We start from the raw sequence: 17,603 nt of genomic DNA, 5'->3' as shown, positions 1-17,603 counted from the left end.
CATACTCTGCAGTCATGATACTCGAGAATGTGTGGTCTTCCAGCAGGAAAACATGCGGTAATCCACGTGGCAGAGTTTACCTGTGACCAGCTGGGGTTAGTGTCCTATGCATTCCTTACATGCAACATATCAGGAGTGGCCAAAGTGAATTTGTCAGTTGTGGAAATCAGTATAATGAAGATTTGTAGCAGGTCATGCTCATATATGCAGCACAGGTACAATCAACATTTTGCTCAATTCTGGTAGATCTAAATCTGTATCTGTTACCTTGTCTTTAACGAGGAAATGTCAGAACTGACTTACCAAAAAAAAGTGTTTTGTTTGTTTGTTTGTTTTAATTACAGTCACGGTAAGTAAGACATAGCTCAGAACAACTAATGTGACTTAGTGATTCTCTCATCAGGAAATGCAGTTTCTACTTCCCTGTTTATTCTCCACATCTTGTAGTAAGTTAAGTTTCAGTGAAAGATAAATCTACAGGGTGAAAAGAAAAGAAAACTTACATGTGTTGATAAGATCATTCTGACAGGTTTTACCACGTATGTCAGTGTTTCTGGTGATGGACACAAGCTAGAGCTCCCTACTCTGACATTTTCACTGATGTCATTCCCCTTGACCCTCAATTTGAAAGTGGATAAAAATGTTTTCTATGTTTTCTTCTTTAAGAAATTAAATAAAGAATGCTGTCTAGACATGATCCTCTAATGACTTTCAGTCAGTGGTCATCAAGAGAAGAAAAGCACAGAATCTCATCCCCACAGAAGGGTGACATTCAGTCAGGTAAGAAAATTCTCCCCAAAATCAGAGCTTCATCTTTAACATTCAATCAAAGGCTTTCACAGGTGCTTCATACTCTGCACTCAGCCTTACCATATGGGATTGGCTCTGAGAATCTCACACCAGATGACTGACAAACATGTCATAGTACAGTGATCTGGGACCAGATCCTGCCTCTCTTAATGATCTCCCGCAGGGACATTGCAATATTCTAGGATATTTCCTGGAGCCCTCTACTCTATACAGGTACACTTCCAAGTAGAAACAGAAGCTTTGATTCTCACTGGGACCCCTGCTCTGTCCCACCAACCTCTCTAGAAATATGATGTTCTAATCTCTCCTGATCAGAACATTGCACGGTCTCTCACTGTGCTAATTTAGTAAAGGTAAAAGAGAAACAAGAAAGAGCAAACTATGCAGGGAGCAATATATAAGATTCCTTTACTTAATGTATTTATCTGATATACACAAATATTGAGAAATATAGATTCATTTCATAATGGTCAAGAAAAGAGGAGGAGGAACCTCCATGCCAACAGTATATATAAATTGGAATCAATCCTGCATAAGCTCCAGCTAAAGCTTAGCTACGAGGTACTAACTCTTCTCATAAAGAAGCAATAGTTCTCCATCATTTGAAGCACACTGAGGACTCAGACAGCTGGACGCTGAGGGTGTAGTCTCCTCACTCGAATTCTGTACCTGCATCACAGAGCAATGAAATATTCCCAAAGAATTATTAAGGATGAGGTGGGGAGCCGAAATAATAAAGATGAAACCACAGTCTGCCCTACCATCCATTCTGCTGGATATTACCACCATCTTGGCCCAGTATGACCTTCCCACTTTTCTCTGGGCCTCCCTACTTCCCACCTCCATCCTCTCATTATATCTTACCTACACTTGGAAACGACTCTAGTTTTTCCACTTATCTTCATCAACAAGCAATCCAAATAGCAACTGTGTATATAACTTCTTAGAAACCTCAGGTATGACTCATTTGAACGGATCCTGGGTCACACCTACCTCCTGATCTTGGAGAGTCTCCCAGAGAGTCCAGAGGCAACTACAGCACAGCCTCAGGGACATAGACACTGGCAGCAGCCACTTGGGGGAGCTCCTTCTACCTCGTGGCCACTGGTACCAGCAAGCATTATTTCAGAGTCCTCCCTCTATCTTTTTAGCCTCAGGGTCTAGCCCTACCCATTTCCACCAGACTATAGACACAAGTACTAGGATGCTGCAGGCCAAGCAACTAACTGAGCAGGGGCATAGCCCCATCCACCAGCAAACAGGCTGCTTTCAGACCCTCTCAATGCACAGCTGCCGCTGGACATGGGCCCAGCAACCAAAAGCCCCAGGACCAGCCTCCACACCTAAGTGGAGAGGCACCAGCCCCAGAGTCCTTGGCCCCTCTGACAAGTGAGCCTGCTCTGGCCTTGGAATCAGTCTCACCGTCGGCAGGTGATTACTGCACAGGGACTGGATGGAGCTTGGACCTACCCAACAGCAAATCTGCTCTAGCAGTGGGATCAGCCTCATACACCAACAGGCACACACCAGCTCCAGGAATACCACAGCCCAGCAGCCTGTGTGACCAGAACACTCACTTGCAGGCCACAAGCAGCCATGCACTCACTTGGGTCTTGACCCTGCCCATCAGAATGACAGCACAAGATTAGGGATACCCCAGACCCTGCAGATAGCTGTGTCAGGAACAGTGATCCAACACCAACTCTGAGACTCCTGGGCCCTGCAGCCAGAACTCAGGACCTGTGTCTTCCTCCCAGTAGCCAGCATCACCCCAGTGACTGGGCACTAGCCCTGATATCACCTGGACTGCAATTCTACCCATAAGTGAACCAGCACTAGATTTGGTGTCCCACAGAGTCGTGCAGCCAACTGCCTTATGATTTAGCCTCACCAAGCAGCACAGACAGCCTCCATACAAGGCAGAGTCTGTCAAACAAGCAGTCTGGGGGCAGCCAAGCCTACCAGACCACCCACAGTAGTCAGCCCACCACAATAGAAGAGCCCAAGTAGCCAACATAGGGGGTACACCTAGAACTATAGTTCTAGTGACCAGGGGACAGTGGGCTTCTGGGACACATAGGACCTCTCCTACAAAAGGCCACTTCTAGAAGGTCAGGAAATGTAACGAACATACTACATACATAGCAATAAAAACAGCAAGTTAAGAAAAATGAGGTGACACTGAAACACGATCCAAATGAAGGAACAAGATAAGAACTCAGAAGATCTAAGTGAAGTGGAGGTAGCCAATCTCCTCAAAAAATACTTCAAGGTAATGACTATAAAGATGATCAAAGAACTCAGGAGAAGAATGGACGACCAGAGCAAGAAGGAAGAATTTTTTTAAAAAGAGTTAGAGCATTAAAGAACAACAAAACAGAGATGAGGAATACAATAACTGAAATGAAAAATACACTAAAAGGAAACTACTGTAGACTAAATGACAGAGGAATGAATCAGAAAACTGAAGGACAGAGTACTGGCAATCACTGAAGATGAACTGTAAAACAATAGATTAAAATGAAATGAAGAAAGTTGAACAGACATGTGAAACATCAAGTGTACTAATATTTGCATTATACTGGTCCCAGAAGCAAAAAGGAAAGAGAAAGCAGTGTAGAGCATACCTGAAGACATAAGAGCTGAAAACTTCCATAACCTGGGAAAGAAAACAGACATCCAAGTCCAGTAAAAACAGTAAGGCCAAAACAGGATCAACCCAAAGAGGACCACACCAAGACTCATTGTAATTAAAATGGCAAAAAAATAAAGATAAAAAGACACTATTAAAAGGAGCAAAGGAAAAGCAACAAGTTACAAACATGCAACTTGCATTAAGTTATCAGCTGACTTTTCAGGATAACCTCTGCATGCCAGAAGGGAGTGGCATGGTATATTTAAAGTCATGAAAGGGAAAAGCCTATAACCAAAAATACTCTACCCAGCAAGGCTCTCCTTCAGATTTGATGGTGAGATCTAAAGTTTTACAGAGAAGCAAAACTAAAAGAGCACAGCATCGCCAAACCAGCTTTATGAGAAATCTTAAAGGGGCTTTTCTCAGTGAAAAAGAAAAGGCCATGACTGAAACATAAAAATTAGAAAAGGAAACTTACTAACGGAAAAACCTCCTTGGATAAGGCAAATATTCAACAAAGGCAGTAAATCAACCACGTACACAGCTAATAGGAAGGATGAAAGAAAACAGTAATAAAATCATCTATATTCACAATAAGAAGTTAAGGGACACACAAAACAAGTAGATGTAAAATATAAGGTCAAATTCAGTAACTGTGGGGGAGCAGAGTAACAATGCAGGGTTGTTAGTGTCCACGTGAAACTAAGAGCTCAGCAACTTAAATAATCACACACACACACACAACTGAAAGAAATCCAAACATCATATTAAAGATAGTCCTCACATCACAGATGAATAAAAGGGGAAAAAAGGAACAGTGAAGAAATTAAAGAGGGATTCTAAAAATACCCAAGAGAAATGAAAATGAACACACAGTGATCCAAAATCTATGGGACACAGCCAACGCAGTTCACAGGGGGAAGTTATAGTGATACAAGCTTATTCTTAGGAAACAAGAAAAATATCAAATAAACAACCTAACATTACACCTGAAGGAATTAGAAAAAGAAGAAAAAAACAAAACTCAAAGCTGTCAGAAAGAAAAAAATTAAGAAAACAATACCATATGCAATCACACTAAAAATAATAAGATACCTAAGAACAAACACACCTAAGCAGGTAAAAGACATGTACTCAGAAATGTATCAGCCATTGGTGAAAGAAGTTGAAGGCAACAGAAAAAGATGAGAAAATATAGCAGGTGCATGGACTGGAAGAATTAATACTGTTAAAATAACCATACTGCCAAAGACAATCTACAGATTTAATGCAATCCCTATCAGAATACCAAAGCATTTTCACAGAACTTGAAAAAGTAATTTTAAAATGTGTATAGAAACACAAAGACCCCAAATAGCCAAACAATCTTGAGAAAGAACAGAGCTGGAGGCATCAGGCACCTTTACTTCAGATTATACTGCAAAGCGACAGTAATCAAAGAGCATCGGACCGGAGCAAAAACAGACACAAAGATCACTGGAATAGAATAGAGATCCCAGAAATAAGCCCACACACGTATATTTAATTGATTTATGACAAAGCAGGCAATATGGAGAAAGAACTGTCTCTTCAATAAGTGGTACTAGGAAAACTGGTCAGCTACATGGAAAAGAATAAAATTAGAGTATTTTAGCACACCGTATATAAAATTAACGCAAAACTGAATAAAGACCTAAATGTAGGACCATAAAACCCCGAGAGGAAAATACAGAACATTCTTCAACATAAATGATAGCAACAGTTTTGCGTTCAGTCTACTAAGGCAAATGAAACAAAAGCAAAAATAAACAAATGGGACTTCACTAAACTTAAAAGATTTTGCACAGCAAAGGAAACCAAAGACAAAATGAAAAGACAACCTGCTGAAGGAGAGACAATATTTGCACATGATAAGAGGTTAACACCAAAAAGATGACCAAGCAAGGGTTCATATCTAAACTACAGAAACAGCACATACAACTCAATATCAGAACTGCACCCAAAATAATTTTTTAAAAAATGAGAAGACTTAAATAGACATTTTTCCAAGGAAAAAATGCAGATAGACAGCCAGAATGCACAAAGATGCTAAACATAGCTAATCGGCAATAAAATGCAAATCAAAACTATGAGATATATCACCTCAATCTTGTCAGAATGGCTGTCATCAAAAAGGTCACAAATAACAAAGGTTAGTGAGGATGTGGAGAAAGGGAAACTCTTGTAAACTCTTGATGTGAATGTGAAGTAGTGCAGCTACTGTGGAAAGAAGAATGGAGGTTCCACAAAAAACTAAAAATAGAACTACCATAATATCCAACAATTTCCCTCTTGGGTATATCAGAAGAAAACAAAAACACTATTTAAAAAAAAAAATAACTGCACACCAATGTTCATAACAGTGTTATTTGCCATAGCCAAGATATAGAGTCAAACTAAGTGTTCATCAATAGGTTAGGGGATAAAAAAATGATATTTATGATGACTTCAGCAAAAAATGAAATGTTGCTATTTGCAAGAACATGGATGGACTTGGAGGGTATTATGCTTAGTAAAATAAGCTGCAGAGAAAACAAGCCTGGTAGGTTATCACTTACACGTGGCATCTAAAACATTGAATACAACAACAACAACAATGAAACAGACTCACAGATTAAAGAACAGACTAGTGGTTACCAGCAGGGAGAGACAGGGTGGAGGAGCAAAATAGTGGTAGGAGATTCTGAGGAAGAATCCACTATGTATAAAATCAATAATCTACAGTGACGTTCTGTATAGCATGGGGAATAGAGCCACTCTTTTATAATAAGTATAAATGGAGAAGAACCTAAACATTTATGAATCACTACGTTGTACCTCTGAAACTAATATAATAATGTAAATTAACTATAGATCAATAAAATATAAAGTAAGAAACAATAAAGGAGAGACAGATTATTAGATAGAAATCAATTAAATAAACACAAGTTTTGGAAATCAAGGAATTAAAAAACAACATGTAAGACAACATTGGCCTTTAAAGTGTACGATCTATTCATTTAAAAGAAATCATTTAAGTGGTGAAAAATGGTACCCATTCTCACAATTTTGTATATCTAGGATAAATTATTATCTACAAAAATATGTTAGAAATATTCACTCAAAAAGAAAGAGAAAATTTGGATTAACCCATTTTAGTATACAAATTTAATATCAAAGTCTCTATGTAACATTGATGTGAATAAGTTCTGTTAGCCACTTCTAGTTTCTTTGTGATGTAAAATCTTTTAAAGCATAAAAATCAGCCTTTCTACATCATTCCATTAGACATACATAGAAGTTAAAAGAAATGAGAAGACAGAAAAATCAACCAGGAAGGTGAATTTACTGAGAAACAGCCATTCGTTCTCCCTCCTCCTTTGCTTTTCCTCCTTTTCCAGGTCTCTTTCGGTTCCAATCAAGAGAAGTCTTGAGAATTCTGAGAATATTTCTTTGAGGGCTTCAAACCACCATACCTACGTCCTCTGCCACAACTACACACACGGGAACAAAAATAAACCTCTGCTATCTGCTCGTGTAGGAGAGATTCACGCAAAATAAACTCCTACATGGAGACCAACAGGTGGGTTTTCTACCTGTTCTTTATAATGTCCTTCCATTATAGTAAATCCCACACATTATGAGGCAGAAGGGGTTATGTGAGCTCTTCTTTGAAGTCAAAAACCTTGCATTCATTTCAAGTACCTGGTGGTCATAGGGTACAGCCAGGGAAGGTGCCATCACCCTCGGTGGAGGGCGGTGAATGGGCTTCCGCAACCATGCACCTCCTGATGAACAGATTCTGAAGAAACAAAGGGCGGTCACACCGCAGCCAGCCTGTCAGACTGTCGGGCCACTGGGCAACCCCACCAGTCTGGAAGTGCCCCATAAGTTGCTCAAAGCAAAACTCTGACCCCCCGTGAAGCCAGGCAATTTGGGCCAGAGAGTCAGAGGAGACCGGTAATCAACTCCTCCTCTCTGCTCACCTCCTTGGGGTTACAGCAACCCCATCTCCAAACCCAACTCTGATCCTGGAGTGCCAAGGTGGGAGCGCAGGTGGGCTCTGCCGGTGCTTCAGCGCCTTCTGGGAAGCCCCCTAGTTTGAATATGATTTGAGTTTGATCCTGAGAAACCATCAGAACTTCCCACCAGAGATAAATGAGGAGATTCTGGCCTTTATTAGTGCGCACGGTGAACCCGGTCGTCCTGGCTGTACTTGCCAACCCTCCTATTTTACGCACCTATGTTTATCCACCTTCCTCCCTGTGAGTACCTTTGACTAACCCTGAGCTCAGACTCCTGACCTATTACAGTGACTTTTTCAGTCTTTCTTTAAAAATGGACAGGTAGGGCTTCTCTGGTGGCGCAGTGGTTGAGAGTCCGCCTGCAATGCGGGGGACACAGGTTCATGCCCCAGTACGGAGGATCCCACATGCCGCGGAGTGGCTAGGCCTGTGAGCCATGGCCGCTGAGCCTGTGCGTCCGGAGCCTGTGCTCCACGACGAGAGAAGCCACAACAGTGAGCAGCCCGCGTACAGCAAAAAAAAAAAAAAAAAAAAAAAGGACAGGTAATAAAATGAATTTAACCTAGAAGCAGCAGCTCAGTAAGGGAAATAAAATCATCAGAAGTTATCTAATCACAGCCACAGCCATCCAGGGCCCTGTCTTATCTGCTGGGGCATAAGAATGGGACCTTCCTAAACTTGAAGGGCATCCAATCAGATAAGTTGATTACGCTCACCTCTGGCTCTTGGAGGGACTGCTAGGCAGTCTACCCAGTGTATACTGACTGCAAAACACGGTCATGGTTTTGAAACACCTATGCTCCAGGAAAGATTTTTGTGGTGCATGGGGAAGGTTTCTTTTTGACATCAAGCAAAAAATAAGTCACCAAGCCCTTTGAGCACAGGGCTTCTTAAGAGGGAAGTAGAAGGAAGGAATGGGCAGAAAACATGATCTCCTCGGAAGTGCAAGGCGTTTTTCCAAAAGAGTAGGATTTAGTCTCAGTTTAAGGAGAACACCTTTAAATAGCTGGGACAGCTCCAAACTGCAGTTTAGGGAACGAGTGCTCCAAAAGAACAGTGCTTTACAAGTCCTGGCCAGGCAGCAAGAGGATGAAGAGTTGGTTTTGCATAGTTTTGAACTCAGGAGTAAAGAAACCGAGGCATCTCTGACTAAAAGGGCCTGAGATCCTATGGCATCAGTGGGTCAGTCAGTTGCAGGGGGCAGGGGGTGTGGGGGACGATATTTCTCTCTCAACGTCTCCCAGGGCAGCCACCCCTCCCAACCCCACCCCCCTACTCCCTTCACCCTTCCTCCCTCCACTGTTGGGTCCCCAGGGACAGCACTTCTTAAGCTGGAGCGCTCAAGCACCATCTCTGCAGTCTGGATTCTTCCTGGAGCCTGGCAAGTTCTGGGACAGGAAGCCAGGTCTGCAAGGCCGCTGGGGTGCAGTCAGCCCTGGAGGTCTGGAGGGGAAATGGAGCCCTGAAGCCCACCCACGTCCTTGAAGCCGAGGGAGGAACACATCCTTCTAACAGTACTTCTCAGGGGTCAGCATGCTCCCCACCCGACGGTGATCCATACTCACTTGAGGCAACAAGGACTGCCTCTAACTGGCCCCCTCTATTGCGCCTTAAGGGTCCTCACACGTGTGTGAGAGTGCAGGCCCTGGATCTCTTTAGTCAGCCTAGGCCAGTGCTGCCGGGGTCCCTCCAGTCCCATCCCCCAGCCCCTCCCTCTGGGACTGTATCTAATAGAAGAAAGAGCACAGAGGAATTGGATGAATCAAGGGACCTGGGAGCCTGGGTATGAGTTTGAAGACCGAGAACCTAAGGCACAATTACATATCATTGGAGACTCTTGTGGGGTGTGTGGGGTGAGGTTAGGAGGCTGAGAGGCTGAGTTGACCTGGTGAGTCCAGCCCCAGGACACCACACAGCCCCGTCCCCCCTTCCCTGCCATCAGACAAAGGGTGCCGCAACTCCAGCCGGGACTCTGCACTTCCCCCTCCCTGATTCTCCTCCAGAAGAGCAGGTGGTCCCGCTCTGAGGGCAGCGGCAAGACAACGGACCAAGTTCCCCCGCACTAAGGCACTACTGGAAGCTCTTCCTGCACAGCAGTGCTGGCTTGGAGCAAACCCGAGAACCGCCAAAGTTGGTCTCGTCCTGCAGCGGAGGGACGCAGGGTTTAAGCCAGCTGCCCTGGCTTTAAAGCAATCAGCTCCCCCTTTAAGTCAGGTGACCCGACTTTAAATCACTGTGTGCTCCTCAAGCCTGCAACTTCAAAAGTTGGGAACTTCACTTTGATCCCAGCACCTCACATAGCTGAATGCACACTAGTCACCCCCAAGCCTGGCTTAGAGGCAGGATATAAGGTAAGGGGATGGGTGTGCACTCATGGTGATGAGGGTGTACTTCATGTACCAGAAGGGTCTAGGCACTCTGGGGTACAGCTAGCAGTGCACGATACAGCAGCTCCCTGGCAAAGCTGGTGAAGCCCAGGGAGAGCAGGCACACCCATGCGTGCAGAGGTTCCAGGACGGGAGCTGGGGCACAGCCAGCCGGGAGGGTGTGAAAGTGGAGGATCTGAGCCTTTTGTGAAAGGCAGACACAGAGGATGGATGAGAAACAAAGACCAGATGAAATATGGATTTGAAAAACACACCCTGCTCTTGAAATTGGGGTGGGGGGGCACCCCAGACTTGAGACTTCTTACTCCCCAGTACCTACTGCCTTGGCCTTTGCCCAATTACTTATAAAATTTACTGACAATATCTAACCCATAGAATACTGCATTTGTAGTGGTATTGCATGTTAATGTTTCTATAGTGGAAAAATCTTTTCTACAAGAAACATGTACACTATCTGAAATCAATTAAAACCCCTCTTTATAAAGTACTATATTAGACTTCCCTGGTGGCGCAGTGGTTAAGAATATGCCTGCCAACGCAGGGGACATGGGTTCGAGCCCTGGTCAGGGAAAATCTCACATGCTGCGGAGCAGCTATGCCCATGCGCCACAACTAGTGAACCTGCAGGCCACAACTACTGAAGCCCGTGTGCCTAGAGCCGGTGTTCCACAACAAGCGCAGCAAGAGAAGCCACTGCAATGAGAAGCCCGCGCACCACAACAAAGAGTAGCCCCCGCTCGCCGCAACTGGAGAAAGCCCGCGCACAGCAACGAAGACCCAACACAGCCAAAAATTAATTAATTAATTAATTAATTTAAAAAAGTACTATATCCTTCTGTACAACTTCTCTGGGAAGAACAGAGATGGCGTGGGAGAGTGAGAAAGACCAATATTTAGTGCACATCTCTCATGCAGGTGCTCTGCTGGCTCAGATACATTTATCCCCACTTTACAAAGGAAGAAATAAGCTCAGAGAGGTTTAGTAATTTTCCCAAAGCCAAACAGCTATTGAGTGGCAGAACCAAGATCTGAATCAAGTCTGTTACCTTCAAAGCCTAAGTCCTCATCACAACAAAACTCAATTAATATTTACATTTATCGAATTACATTGCAGCCTGGGGAGTTCTTGGCACAATCCTGAATAAGAGTGAGAAAAAAGAAATAGCATTGTTCCTACAGTCAACCAAAATTTTTGGAGCAGCGGCTAGATGCCTGGTCCTTTTTGGGGTTCAGCAGTGATCACGACAGGAAAAGTCGTGCTTTCATGAACCATGTAGTGGGGAGGAGAGACGGGTGCAACTTGGGTGAGGGATTTCACCTTGCTGGGCCTCTGTTTTCTCATCTGGAAAATGGGATGGGTGTTCCTCATTTTCTGGGATTGTCCGGCTGGACATTCTCTGATTCCATAAGAAGCATTTGTTTTCCTGTTTCTTTAAAATTCATTCAAGCCATGAGCCGTGATGCATGTTGTTAGCTGCTCCCCAAATCACTCTTCCCCACCCTTTTCCTGTGATCAGGTCTTTCCCGAAACATGACTCACAATCAGTCAAGTCACAGAACCTAAGGGGCACCCAGCAGAAAAATTCCAACCCTTGCTTCTCAGGAGCTCTGTGGTCTACCTGCCAGGTAAACTTAACTCACCTGGGACAAGGTAGCCATCCCTGGTTTCACATAAACATGATCTCAGGCACAAACCTCCTTTTTTCCCATTTGGTCTTTAAGTTACTTGTTGAAACAACTGTACGAATATGACAAAGGTATAAAATCAGGCATCTTCTGCCCCCAGTGCCTACTAATACATGATGTTCTGGCACTTTAAGGATAAAGATAGAACATTTCAACATTCTGCTGCCCTCATTATTTGTCATTTTTGTTGATATTTCTATTGAATACATCTTTCAATATTTTAACAATGGAACATTTATTTAGGTTGCTCCAGACCCAGCCTTTAGTGGTAAGGGATTTGTTGTCATATTTCTATTATGTTTCCTTTAAAAACCATTATCCTATTTAAATGGATTAAGTCAATTCTATAGGCACTTATCTTATGATATTCATGAAGTTAATACATAGAGGGCAGTGGTACAAGTTGATCGCACTTGAGAACCTCTAGTAGCACAGTTAAGTGTAAATATTATCTATGTGTAAACCAAAGTACATGCCGAGTGAGATTCTCCTACCCTTTTCACTCTGTGCCCTTCAAGCCTGTGAGAAATGGAATATTTCTTGCCATCTCAGTAAACAAAGGATATCACAGTCATCAGCCTTTGCAGCCCTCCAGTGTGAGCCGCGAGCCCTGAGGATCTCAGGATATGCAAATACAGAATGCAGGCCCCAGAGCGCTGAGGTGCATATGAAAGGAAGGAATTCAGGGAGCCCAGCCTCTGGCATCTCCGCAAACAAAGAAAAGCGCTGCATTCCTCACGTTGGGAGAGCCGGTTTTCCTTAGTTAACAATCACCTGCTGATGGTCCCCATTACCTGCGCCAGTGCCCTGCCCTGTCCCCTCCCCCCGGTCCTTTAGCTCAGGGAGGAAGGAGGGCAGAGGGACTCCGCTGAATAAGGGGCCTGCGAGCCTCGGGAGGAGTTTTTAGCCGCTTTCCCCGCAGTCGGGGGGAGGCGCGCTGACGCTGCAGCCGGGCCCTGCGCCTCCCTTGCCCCGTTTCCCCTCAGGACACTCAGGCCGACCCCCTCCCCACGCCCCCCAGGCCCCGCGAGCCAGGCCGAGGGCAGGGGCGAGAGGAGGGACCGAAGTTCCCGGGACCAGACGCTGGGGGCCGCCCTTTCTGCACAGCAGCGGCGGGTGGCAGCGAACCCCTGCCCCTCAGAAGCTGGTCTTGCCCTGCCGCCAGGGCACCGTACCAGGCGGAGGGTCGGCGCCCACTTACCCGGCCCGCCGTCCGCACGACTGTCACGGCTTCGGCCTCCGGGGCCCCTCCAGAGCCGGCAGCGTCAGTGAGGCCGCCCTCGCCGCGGGCTCCGGGGCAGTTCCGTGAAGGCGGAGGGAAGAGACGCCGAGCCGGGAGCTCCAGCTCTGCGGAAACGCGGGCTCCGCTCTGCGCGCAGGGGGTGGGACCGCTCTGCCCCGAGGCCTTCTGGGAGGGACGGAGGCGCCGGGGGAGGGAGCCGCCAGGAGCGCAGGGCCCCGTCGGGGGTCCTGGAGGGGCGGCCCGGCCTGAGGGCCCCGCCCACTGTGACCGCAGCCCAGGCATTTTTCCTGGAGTCCTACACTACAAAGTTAGAAAGATACACGGTCTATAGTAAATATTCACAAATGATTGTTGCTGCTGTGCTTACTATCCTATTAAAGGTGTAAAATCCATAAAACACTTTAAGTTCAAAATTAAATATGAATTTTTACCTTTCTAATTATGTCTCTGCTATTCACAATTGTCGTTAATGAATCAGAGACTGTGGCATCACTAGTTAAAAATGAGCTTGTTAAAAAAATAGAACTCAGGCCCACCGGACCTACTGAATCACAATCTGAACTTGTACAGTCTCCCCAGTGTACTTGTGTACCCATGAATAGTTGAAAGGTACATTTCTACCTCGACACGTCTTTTCTGTCTGAGAAATACACACATTTTATCCAATTTGATATAAATAAAACACTCAAAAATGCATATGCCTGTGTTGAAACCATCATTTTATCATTTCTTTTCCAGATAAGTATAGTCTCTATACTGGTTTTGTGGATCACATGCCACACTCTTTTCTTGTAGTTAGAAATAAGATAGAGAAACTTACTTTGTAAAAAAAAAAAAAATATATATATATATATATATATATATATATATATATATATATATATATATATATATATATATATATATATATATTAGTGGGTAATTGAAGACACTCTTCTAAATTAAAACCAGTTCTCTTAACTTGCTCTTTTCTTCTTGGGTCACATTATGAACTCTTCCCGTGGCCACACGGTATGTGTACTTTTAATTTCAGGGACTGCTGACATTCCAGGATATGGCCATAGTTTTCTCTCAAGAGGACAGGCAATGCCTGGACCAAGATCAGTGGGAACTGTCCAGGTATGTGGTGTTAGACAAGTATAGGAACCTGCTCTCCTCTGGTGAGGATACCTTCCTTCCAGAATTCCTTATCCAACCACAGGGTTTAGAGTCCTTCATTTGTAGAATGTCTCCTGGAATCTTCTGCTTCCTACAATAGGGTTCCAGATTGCAACGTTTCAGGAAAGATTGGGAGTTTGTGGGTATAATTTATCTTATTCTTTAAAATTGCAGCCTCCCTCAGCCACATAGCACAGGGAGAGCAGCTCGGTGCTTTGTGACCCCCTAGAGGGGTGATATAGGTAGGGTGGGAGGGAGGGAGATGCAAGAGGGAAGAAATATGGGAACTTATGCATATGTATAACTGATTCACTTTGTTATAAAGCAGAAAATAACACATCATTGTAAAGCAATTATACTCCAATAAAGATGTTAAAAAAATAATAAATAAAATAAAATTTCAGCCTCCCTTTTAATATACTTTGTAACTGCTTGGGTTGTGTCTATATGAACAATGTACTATATGCTTCTGTTACAGTCCTTACAATATTTTATTGTCTTATTTTCTGTAACAATTCTCCATGGATTCTTTGGGCTTAAGGTATACTAAAAGGGAGACTGTGATCCTGGGACTTCCCTGGTGATGAAGTGGTTAAGAATTCGCCTGCCAATGCAGGGGACACGGGTTCGATCCCTGGTCTGGGAAGATCCCACGTGCCACAGAGCAACTAAGCCAGTGGGCTACAACTACTGAGCCTGTGTGCCACAACTACTGAAGCTGGTGCGCCTTGGGCCCGTGTGCCATTTATTTTTTGGAGAAGCAACCACCTCTGAGTGATCAAAATTTAGACCAACTAGTCAAAATGCTTTATCACCTGTTCTAAAACACTGATCAACAGAACAAGTTTTACTAGGGATAACAGTGTAATTGTATTCTGGAGTTCATAGCGGCAATATGGTTTATGACCTTGATGCTGGATCACGACATTTCAATGGTATAACTGTTATTAATTGTCTGTTCAACGATTAAAGTCTCACGTGGTCTGAGTTCAGACTGGAGTCATCCTGGTTGCTTTCTGTCTATTGCAGATTTCTGCCAGTAGGAAAGGACAAGGGCATTACGGCTTACTTTACAAAATGTCTGGAAACTAAATGATGATATAATCTACATTCAATTAATTTATACATACCCTACTGTAGAACCATGTTTGTTAAGGTGGCAGAGCCCGGTAATTATGTAAAACTGAAACCTTTATCTGCACTGGTTCAAGTCCTCTTCCTAAGAATATGTTTATAATCAACATTCTTTCACAAATGACCCAATTTAATTCACCATAGCATTCCTCATATTAATTAAATGGAAAATCCTAGGCTATATACAAATCCAGAAAGGGCCAACAATCCTCAGCCCCCATGGATGATTACAAACCATTGCTGAGGCATACAAATTACTTATTAAAGAACCACTATGTCCATCAACATCATCAATTTATATATTATTGCCCCAATGCTAACCTTAACCCTGGCTCTCAAAACATGAATTCCTCTTCCCATATCTTACCCACTAATTAATATAAATGTAGGCATATTATTTATATTAGCCATATCACACCTAGCCATTTATTCCATTCTCAGATCTGGATGAGCTTCACATTCAAAATACTCACTCACTGGAGCCCTAGGGACAGTAGCAGACACAATCTCATATGAAGTAATGTAGCAGTTATTCTATTCTCAGTCGTACTGATAAATGGATCATTTACACTTTCAACAGTAATTATTACACGAGAATGCCTATGACTAGTTTTCTCCTGACCCCTACCCAGAATTTGATTATCTCCGCGGTAGCAGAAATCCAATGAAGCCCCACTTGAGTTAACAGAAGTAGAATCAAAACCTGTATATGTCTTCAATGTAGAAAATGTAGCAGGCCCATTCACCCCATCCTTCCTAGAGAATATGTTAATTTCCTTATAATAAACGTTTCCACAACAATCTATTTTTAGGAGCATTCGACAATCCTTAGGTGCCAGAATTATAGATTCTTTCATCTTGTGAATATAGTTTTTTAAAAAAATAATTTTTTATAGTTTTACTGCCTTTAAACAAAATGTACTCCATCGCTGTGGAATATTCCTTCATAGAAGCGTGCATGGTTCATTTCTGCATCTGCTTGTGATGGTCTTCAGGTTCTTTCAAGTTTGGCTCCTGTGGCTGCAGAGTCCATGTCCGTGTGTCCTGGTGCAGGGCTGGGGGGGTTGTGTTCAGCTGGGAGGAACACTGTGGGTCTGTGTGCACGGACTTCGCTCTCTGAGGCCCGATTGTTTCAGAAGTGGTTGCACCCCCCGCTGCGCACCGGGCTTTCCATTGCTCCACATCCTGCTGATATTTGATACTGTGTCTTCATGTCTGCCATTCTGGTAGGTGTGTGCACAATAGTTTTCTTACGGTTTTAATCCCTCGGTTGTCAGTGAAGTTGTGCATCTTGTGTTATTCACGGACTACTTCCTGTTGTTTTTTTTTAAAGTTTTAAAAATTGTGGTCCAATACACAAAACATAAACTTTACTATCTTAACCGTTTTTAAGTGCACATTTCAGGGTCCAGAAGTAATTCGCACTGTTGTGCAAACCTGACCGCCATCGTCCTCCAGAATTTTTTCATCCTGCAAAATTGAAACAGTCCCCATTAAACACTCAGTCGCCATTGTCCCTCCCTCAGCCCCTGGCACTCACCATCCTACTTTCTGTCTCTGTGTTTCCGACTGCTCTAGGGGCCTTGTATGAATGGATCAAGCACTGTTTGTTTGTTTGTGTCTAGCTTACATCACTGAGCATTAATGCCCTCAAGGATCATCCCTGCTGCAGCCTGTGTCAGAATTGCCTTCCCTTTTAGGCTGAATAACATTCCCTTGTATTGATGGACCATGTTTTTCTTCTCCATTCATCCATTAGTGGACACATGTACTATCTACATTCATTTCTCCTGTCATAATATTTGTGGAATAACGTCAGAAAGTCCTATGAATCAAAAGTCATTTGCCATTAACTTTTTCCTTAAACTTTTTATTGTGAAAAACATCAAAGCTAAGAAAAGGGAAAAATACATGTCAGCTTCACTTGTGTTCAGGACTTAATGCTTTACGGACTCACTTTATGGATTCACTTTATTCCCTGTGTGTGTGCTATGTACATGCGTGTGCCTGTGCCTGTTTGCATACCTATGCTGTGCATGTGCATAGGTATGTGCACTTGCACTCGTTCGTTAGTGTGCACTTGCTCACGTTAGTGTGTGCATGGGCATATGCGTGCATGTGTGTTCATATGCTAGTGTGTGAATATATTTGTGCTGTGCACCTACATATGTTTGTGTGTGTGCTGTGCCCGCCTGTGTGCACAACTGTGTGTTTGCTGGAACCACTTGCAGATATATCCACACGCAGCTGCTCTAACAATCCTGCGTAGCCACGTAAAGGTCACAGATCTCAGGGATTTAAATGGATGGAGCAGGATGTCCTGACACAGAGTCTGTCTTCCAATGACTGTCACGGTCTCAGTAACATCCTTCACACCTTCCTTAAGCCCCATTCAGGGTCCAGTTTAGACACGCATTACATTCAGTCACCTGCCCCAGGTCCCCTAAAGCTACAATGTCACAGTTGGAGAGTCCGGTCAAGGCTGGGGATGCCCCTCCTGTTGGCCTGGCCTCCAGGCCCTGCACTTG

The 17,603-nt window shown here is 43.8% G+C and overlaps 1 long non-coding RNA gene across 1 annotated transcript in view; it reads right to left on the bottom strand.

Annotated features, from left to right (window-relative positions):
• The window catches only part of LOC308616667, a 55,901-nt gene extending 43,041 nt beyond the window's left edge, over nt 1–12,860 (bottom strand). The window contains exon 1 of the long non-coding RNA XR_014015740.1: nt 12,742–12,860. This is a non-coding gene — a long non-coding RNA (uncharacterized lncRNA). The remainder of the gene's footprint in view (nt 1–12,741) is intronic.
• Between the last annotated feature and the right edge of the window lie 4,743 nt (nt 12,861–17,603).

Source organism: Mesoplodon bidens (assembly GCF_964165515.1).
Source record: "Mesoplodon bidens genome assembly, chromosome: 4".
Classification (NCBI taxonomy): Eukaryota; Metazoa; Chordata; class Mammalia; order Artiodactyla; family Ziphiidae; genus Mesoplodon; species Mesoplodon bidens.
This window is presented reverse-complemented; position numbering and strand designations above follow the sequence as displayed.